Source organism: Triticum aestivum, unplaced genomic scaffold (genome assembly GCF_018294505.1).
Source record: "Triticum aestivum cultivar Chinese Spring unplaced genomic scaffold, IWGSC CS RefSeq v2.1 scaffold9733, whole genome shotgun sequence".
NCBI lineage: Eukaryota > Viridiplantae > Streptophyta > Magnoliopsida > Poales > Poaceae > Triticum > Triticum aestivum.
Genome location: NW_025225531.1, coordinates 21967 through 30897, shown reverse-complemented (window position 1 = coordinate 30897; position 8931 = coordinate 21967). Strand labels below are relative to the sequence as shown.

At 46.8% G+C, this 8931-nt stretch overlaps 1 pseudogene; it reads right to left on the bottom strand.

Annotated features, from left to right (window-relative positions):
- Positions 1 to 210: 210 nt before the first annotated feature.
- On the bottom strand, positions 211 to 2249 carry LOC123172241 (disease resistance protein Pik-2-like; annotated as a pseudogene).
- Between the last annotated feature and the right edge of the window lie 6682 nt (positions 2250 to 8931).

The window sequence follows — 8931 nt, the reverse complement described above, 5'->3', positions numbered from 1 at the left end:
AAGGTGGAATCGATGGGGAGCTGAATTTAGGAAATATACGTTTGTTGGAAACGAATAAATGAACGTCAAGAAAACAACAGCAGCCTAAACTGCTGGAATCTCTGCCTTTATTACACAACAATAATTCTTGTTTAACAAACCCAAGTCTTAAGCTGCCGTAGCTTTACAGGACAAGAAGCAAACGACACCACAACGGCGGTAGGGATAACAACCAATTGGCAACGACATCTTACAGAAAGAAGTAAACAGATCGAAAGGAAAGCTTCCAGAAACAACACTTGCGAAACAAATAATTAACCAAGCAAACCTCCTGTGAGCAAGCAGAGTGGCAAAACAGAGTGATCACTGGTATTGCACTGCAACCTTCATCTGATTTCCTGGGCGCTTCTCATTCAGTGTCTTTAGTTGCTCCATGGCACAGTCCAATGCTGGGTTGCCTTTCTGACCAGCGAGCTGCACCTCTTGAAGGCTTGCCAAATTCTTCATGCCTTGGACTCTGTTAAGCTCTCCTTTCCAAAAGCTCACACTGAGTGTCTCAAGCTCTGTCATTGTGTTTTCCTCAAACCGGACAGCTTCCATACTTTCAATGTTGAAGTTCAGGAACAGGTACTTGAGTGCCGGAAAGGTGTGGGCTGTTTGTGCAACCAGCTCTGTATCCTTGTAGCAGTTCGAGCCCAAGCGTAAGTACTTCAGCCTGGGCAGCTTACATATTGGGCCGAACAATTGGTCACCAACAAAGTATGTCCAAGCAATGACAAGCTCAACAAGATTATTCAGTGAGCTGATCCAGTTGGGCAATTTGTTAATGCCGGCACCAATCTTAAGATACTGGAGGAGCGCCGGTGGCATGTCGAGATCATGTAGAAAGTCCAATGTATCATTATCCCTACATACTTTACTACCAATGCTGAGCCACCGGAGGGAATACATCTTGCTCAGGGACCTGGCTAGCGTTCCCCTAACATCGTTATGATAAGGATTATCAGGATCCCTGATGTCCAAGGCTAACTCTCTCATTTTTTGTAGTTCACCGAGCTCTTTAGCAGCATCATAATCATTACCAAAAACTATTGTATTCACCATTCGTAGCGCCTTCATTCTACCCAGGCCCTTGCGTGCAATCCAACACTCTGTGTACTCTTTGTTGCTAATTTGCAGGTGCTCCAGTTTCTCTAGCTTTGACACAGTTTTGGGCAGATCTCTAAGGTCTGTCTCACGTACATCAAGGGTCTCCAAATTCTCTAGCCCACCGACTTCTGGAGGCAAATTAGTTATGTATGTACCTTTTAGGCCTAAAAACCTTAGCATGTACATCCGGCAGACATGTACCAAATGCTTGTCTTCCAGGCCCATGCAATCTTCCAGGTCAAGTACCCTGAGTAGGCTGAACTCGCCTAGACGATCAAGCACTTTTATGTGATTGAGGTCAAACACACTCAGTGATCGGACATGCTCCATCTTCATCTCCTTGATGGCATTCTTCCTACCATGGGATGTTGCAGTTTTGATGGATGCTACCTCTTCTCCACCATGGATGGACAGACGGCGAATTCTACCATACGACATCCCTTCATATGGGCCACCTACTAGGCTAATAAAGTTCTCATCCAGGGCTTTGGACACCATGACCTCATATACCATGTTATGTACCCGGCACGTCTCCACCTTTCCATCCCGCCAGCTGATTATATCATCGGCCCGATCAATCATGCTCCTTCTCACCAACGTCTGCTACCTCCATTAAGGTCAACCCCTGAATCTCAGCAACCAGTCCTTCTGCGATCCATCTCTTCAAGAGCCGATTCTTAACGATTACATAATCCTCCGGAAAAAAACTGAGATACATCATACAACCCTTGAGATAATGGTGCAGGTGGTTATAGCTGAGACTAATAATCTGCTTCATCCCCTCAAGGGTAGGGCGGCTCTCCATGTGAGTACCAATCGACTTGCGAACTCTCTCCCACATTTCTTTGCTCTCTGACGTTCTATAGCTCACCAAGAGGCCAGCAATGCTAATAATGGCCATTGGGAGCCCACAACACTTCTTTATAATTTTGTTCATTTCATCTTCCAGATCGTCGGGGCAAGAAGAATGATTAGGACCAAATATTCTGCCGAGGAACAACTCCTTGGCGTATTGCGAACTAAGGTTCTCGATCCAATAAATGCAATTTGTGCCTGATCCAGCATTGCTGCATGCTTCGGCAACACTCTCTAGCCGAGTGGTCACAATAATCCTGCTGCCGTTGTTGTTGTCTGGCAATTTCGATCTGATTGCGTCCCATGTTGCTACTGTCCATACATCATCAACCACAATGAGATACGTGGTTTTACATATGAATTCCATAGCTAATTAGAATGTGTGAAGTGCAAATGTTATGTTAATTATAAATTAGCTTAGTTACAGAAATTACAACCGCTTAGGGGCATCTCAAAAGACCTTAACGACATGATATCAAATATCTCTTTGGAGGCATGGGCTATCAATGTGGAGTTTCTTGTATAGATTTATATTATCACAATTGTCCAATTTTATGTGCACGTGCGTATTGCATTCTCTCCAACAAAAACCTGCAAGCGCCCAACACATTCAAGGATTTTTTTCTCTAGTTGTTGCATACAAGCATATATGACGAAAATACTGATATCAGCGAAGATTCCATTGAACTTAAAAATTCAAAATATTTTATAGATCAAACCGTTACTTTAGTTGAAAAATCACTTTCACATAAAAATCGTCACTACAAGACCTTCGAAACTAGATCTCATATTGATATGTTCCGATGATCTTTTATTTTAAGTAAAGAGTTACCACCCCTAGAGTATTAAGTTATCACGCTTGTGATCCACAAGTTATCATGTTGTTTAGACAGAAATTACAGGGGCATAAAAATGGTTGTTTCAACCATCTTTCCACGTACACATGCATGCTTGCACTAGAGGATAAAAGAATGATGTCATCTTAGATTCTCCTTATTTCAAAAATTCAAAATTATTTGTAGGTCAAAATTATCCGTTATCTTGGTACATGAGTTAGCAGTTCTGTTGTGTGTATATTATCATGTTACTTATACAAAAATTACCGGGCATATGTTTTCAACAATTTTTATTTTGAGGTCAAAAGTTGCCGTAGTATCTGTACATGAGTTATCAGCTATATTGTCATACATTATCATGCTACTTACAAACAAGTGGCGTTGGCTTAGTTTGTTGTTGGCTTTCTTAACTTCGCAGAAGAGATGGGTTCGAATCCCATTCCAAGCTTTCTTTTTCTTCCGCCTAAACAACAGTACCAATCAATCCATTAGCCCTTAACCGCAACAGTGATTGAAGTGCGGGAGAGAAAATCGGGTCTTAACTGCGGTCAACATGCGGGCAGGAGAGAAATTCAGGATCCAATCTGCGGGCGACCAGATTCGGGCGGAAAAAAAAAGGAAGGACTGACGCGCGCAGGATGAGGATCTGACGGCGAGAGGCGTTCGGATCTGATGGAAAAATTCGATCGTTTGGAATTTAATTTTCTCGCTTAAAGACTGACCAGTTCATACCTCATTATCTAAAAGTGCAGGTGGGTCAAATTTATATCTTGGTGACCCTCGCAATTCAACGCAGGAGAAGGAATTTCTTTCATTTTCCTCCTTGAATATCCCTTCACTCCGTTTGGATGTAGACATTCGCGTGAAGAATTTGATATTGGCATTTACCTACCCGAATACGGCTGTTCAGATGGTCTTGGCATTCACGCATGGAATCGCGCCTCGATATCGAGCCATCCTCGACAACACTAGCCCCACTCGTTCCCGAATTCGGACCTCTACTCCTCCGATTGGCTTGATATTGCCTCGCCCCCGCGTACCCCTTCGTCTTGACCTCATAAAAAAAGCTCTCGCAGCCACCGGTGGACGCAGCTTGTACGGAACAGGTGCTCGCACGCCTGCAGCCGTCAGGCCTTCTCCCCGACCTGCAGTACGGCCATGCATATGCTGCACTGCGCCCACCCTTAATCAGTGCCGACCCTCTTGAAACCGAACGGAACTGTAGCAGTGGAGCTCCGCCGAGATCTGGCCGTAGCAATCCCGCCTCCATCTGTCGCAGCGGTGGGGCGTGGTCACCGTTGCAGGATGTCGACGACAAGGGAGGTGAGGATGAGGAGGGTGATGGCTGCGGCAAAGGCCCGGATCCCAGGAACATGCATATGAAGAACAACAAGGGGACATCAAAGACGGAGATGCACAAACATATTTCATGGCAGGGCGGCGTCTGCCGGGCTACTGTTCTTCATGGCGGCTGGCTAGAGGACGGTGGCATGCATGCTTGGGTAGACGGCAAGGACGCAGGGCTGGTTTCGTCTGCGCCTGCGATCCCCCCGCGTTTCTCCTATTGCTGCCATGTGCTAACCTGGAGTTCCGCCTCCGGGGACCTCATCATGGCCGGCTGTTGCATGTCTGACTCTTCTTGTACTAGTACAAATGAGCCAATTCAATACTCCGACCATCCAAACAAGAATGAGCATTGGTCTCTCCTTGAATTCCAAATGCACAATGCATAAACATCCAAACACCTGAATTCGGGTTGAATCTCAATGTCAATGTCCCGGGGATTTGATATTGCAGCCAATTCAATTCCAAGGCTGTGAATGTCTACATCCAAACGAAGTGTTGTTGAATTGCCAGGCCGTGCCCCACATCGGCGCCAAGTGCTAGTATGCACGGTGGTTGTCTGCATGATCAGATCTGCCGTCTAAGAAAATGTCTGATGTGTAGTGTTCACTTTGATCCGTGATTCCGGTGCTGATTGGGACATTGTAGCATGACTTCTTCACTGGCATGTTGGTGGCGGCAACACCGAGGACCTCTTCTATGGTGGTGCGTACCCGGTCTCAAGTTTAGGGATGAAAATCCTAGGTATGGGTCCTTCTTTTCTGGGTGAAAACCCATGATTGGCCTATGTGGTTCGATCCGGCGATGACAGTGTTCCTGCACGGTTTCCTTGCTGAAGGTGTTGCCGTCGGGAATCTTCTCGTTGTTCGGGCGTTGTCAAAGGCAGTGGTAGTTGTTGATGTTTTGCTGTAGTGGGTTGTCGCCTCGCCTTGAGCCCCATGAGTCATTTTTTTTCTTTTTTCTTTTGGTTGTGTGCAATCTAATTGTGCGGAGTCGGGTATGTACTCATTGTGCTTGTATTCGCTTGTTGCAACATTAAGAGCGTCGTTTGGCGAAAAAGAAAATAGGTTGAGCTGCGAAACATGCTTATTTTCCAAAATAAGCCTTTATTGCACGGGTTTCATTTTTGTGTGTGCAAGTAACAATGCTCTCCTTATGCTTACGTGTGCAAGCAACAATTCTCGGGTGCACGCTACATGCATATGCAATCAACCAACACCAAACAAATCTAAATTTGCATAAGGTGTAAAAAACATCATAAATGGTAAGTCCATCTACGTTCGGTGGATCTATCTTTGATGGATCTGTTCGAATTTTGTTGTTCATCTATGTTTATGTGTTTTCGAGCGTTAATATTTTCTTTTAACATCAGTACAAAGGAAAAACTGCCCCCGCGTCGTCCGCGTGGGCGACTCGGGCGGCGACTGGATCTGCTTTTCCCGCAGCCGTCCCCGTGCGCCCTCCCCTCGCCGCCGCCGGTCGGCGCCGGCGGGCTTGTCCGCGCGGCTGACGGCGGCGGCGGGGCTCCGTCCCCGTGAGGCGTCGTGCAACGTTTGATGAGATGCAGGCACCGGCCAGATCGAGGCTGTGAAGGTGAGTTACTGCAGCGGTGCCGGCGATCCACGCGCGGCTTGATCCAACGAAAGATTGCTGGGGATGGTCAGATCACCACCATAGTGCCTGCTGCTGTCCCTCATGCATGGACGCCATTAAGGGGTGCAGGCAGCGGCTACAGGTTGTGAAGGCGACTTGCTGCAGCGGCGCCGGCGGTCCACACGCGGCTGGATCCAACGGGAAGGCTGGGGGTGGTCAGAACAGCACCATAGTGCCTGCTGCTCCCGCTCATGGACACCATTAAGTGGTGCCATCTCCACTGGTTGCAGCCACTCCCCGGCGCCATCAATCTTCGGCAAGAGCTCGTGAGCAGCTCTCTCTTCCCTAGCATGGAGTGGAGATTCGTCCACACTGGAACAGCCAGCTACTCTGGCGTCCACCATCAGGGGCAGCCCAGCTAGTTGAGGCGGTGGCCTAGCGCAGTTGTCGCGGCCGTCGCCAGTGTCGCCAGCTGGGAGGCGGTGCTTACTTGGGCTCGGGCGCAAGGCAAGGACGACGGAGTTAGTGGCAATGTCTCATGCTGTCGTCTCATGCAGATCAGCTACGGGCTGCCACTTTGTGAGGATGGTGCGGGGCGTCCGAAGTGTCCCAAATTTTGGATTTTGGTAGTGCCACTGTTCTTCATCCCCATCAGACTTCGTCGGGTGGTAACGAGCGGCTTCGTCGTGTCAGGTCAGCTTGCTCATGCCGGCATGACCATCGCTCACCACCAGAACCGTGTGCATATGCAGCTATTGGGATCAAGGCAAGTGGAGGAGACAACATAAGATGACTTCGATTATTGGATGGTACTTCTCGTGTACCCAGTCTCGAGTTCCGGGGTGAGAACCCTAGGTCTGCTGACCTTGATTGGTTATACCTAGTAATGGCGTCGTTTTTTGCATCGTTACCCTGGTGAAGGCATTGCTCGGAGTTTTGCTCGGATTTGATCTTCAGGGTGAAAACCCATGTTCTGACCTTTGGTGGTTGGACCGGTGACGGCGGCGTTTGCGCGTCGCTCTGTTTCTGGAGGCATCGCTTTTGAAGAAACTTTCTCGTAGTTCTTCTGTTGTCAAGAATTGGTTGGCGCCCGATGGTCACTGCTGTGTTTCGTCGATCATTGTGTTTCTTGCTTCAGGGTTTTCTTTTTCTCCATCCGTTTAGGCATAGCTTCGGTCTTGTAAGACTTTGCTTTTTGCCGGCATGATTGTTTGTTTGTGTGTGTGTGTTGCATTGGCTATGTGCATCTTAGTTATGCAGAGGCCGGGTATGTATTCATTATGATTGTATCGCTTGATGCTACACTATGAGTCAATAAAGAGCACTCTTTATCGAAAAATGTTTATGTGTTTTCAGGTTGGTTCCTTTCGATCCAGACTACTCTTCATTAGCGGGGGTTGCTGTTCTGCTGCGCTGGTCATATGGGGCCTTAGCACGATGACTTCCCGATTGTCTACTACAACAAGTTTTGTTCGACTCTGGCGAGGGGCGTCATCGCGCCTTCGGCTCACTTTGGTGCTTGTAATCGTCGCTAGGTGGTATACGAATCTGGATGTATTTTTTATTATTTCTGGTGTTCGTTGTATTGTCATGATTGAAGATAAATAAACCAGAAGTTTTCTCGAAAAAAAAACATCATAACGGGTGAACACATGCAATTATTCACAGACCAGAAAACGTTTGCTCATAGGGCTGGACAAAAAGCTCGAAGCTCGCGAGCATAATGAGCGCTCGATAGTTCAACTCGTTTCGGCTCGTGCTTATTAGTTAATGAACCAAGCCGAACAATGTTTTTTGCTCGTTTAGATTAACGAGTTTAATGAGTGAGGAAACGAGTTTCACGAGCTAACTCGTTTAGCTCGCTAAGTTTCAAAAGTTTGACATAAGACCCCTTAGTTCAAATCAGCCTATTAACACAAGAGTTGCTAGTTAGCCTAGCCTAGGGGCACAACACCCCATCCCATTTTGGCACTTCTCCTAGACCTAGGAGCTAGCCGCGAGGAGACCCTAGAGTCAACCAACAGCAAGCTAGCAGGAACCAAACATCCTTGTTAAATTTATGCCGTTGTGAATTTCTGACGGGGTCATGGTATTCTTCTGTGGTGTTTATTACCTTTACGTCATAGTCTAATTTATTTCGTTGTAAATTTTGTATGGAATCATGGGATTCTCCTATGTTGTTTGTTACTTTAACGAGCACTCGTGACCTCTCATGAGCATAACGAGCCCATAACGAACCGAGCTGAACAAAGTTTTCGCTCGTTAATATTAACAAGCCTAGTGATAATGAGCTTAATGATAACGAGCCGAACGAGCTGAGCAGCTCGTTAATCCAACCCTATTTGCTCATTTTATTTAGAGAGGAGATTTGGACCTCGCAAGGCGCACACATGTATTTGGTGAACCGCGCATCTGCACTGTGACCCGGAATTGGTTTCATACGTCCTACACATCTTCATGTTCGCTTTAAGTTTTGTAAAGCGTAATCTACAGCGGTAGGCGAACCATATGCTCCTGATAGGGTTTTTGTACAAGGGAGGCAGGGATGTGGGTGTAGATGGTGTTTTTGCACAGAGTGAGAACGGGAAAATCTTTTATTTTTATTTCTGCTTGGCATCCCCCCCCCCCCTGTTTTTGCGAGGGCAAAACTTTGTTACTTTCTAGGTTTTGGATAGTTGTAAAAATGGAGATGGAGTAGAGACCACAGAACCTGGCAACTTTTCTTTCACACTAACATGCATTTGCGGAGTGTTTGTGAAGGGGTAGAGGGTGTAGCAAATCTATTTCTTTGGTTGATGGATGTGATCAGATTGGGGGTTGGGGTGGGGTATTAGGCAATCTGCACCACGGGGCATATATATGGCAACAATAGATCATATGGCATTGCAAGATGCAGACTTTTCGTGACTATTTTTGAGGTGTTTTTCATATAAAAAACTTTGTTGGATACTGGATAGGGGATGGCGGCTACAACCATGATCTAGATGATAAAATGGAGGGGTGGGCGGGCTTGAGCGCGGGGGATTATGGCACTTTTTTCTCAAGATCAGGCCATGGGGAGAGGAGATCAGGCCTCAAGCCCACCCACCCTTCATTTTATCATCTAGATCAGTGTTGAGGGTGGAGAACAAGGTCGAAAGAGGATTATGCTACTGAGGGAAGATTGAAAAACAAA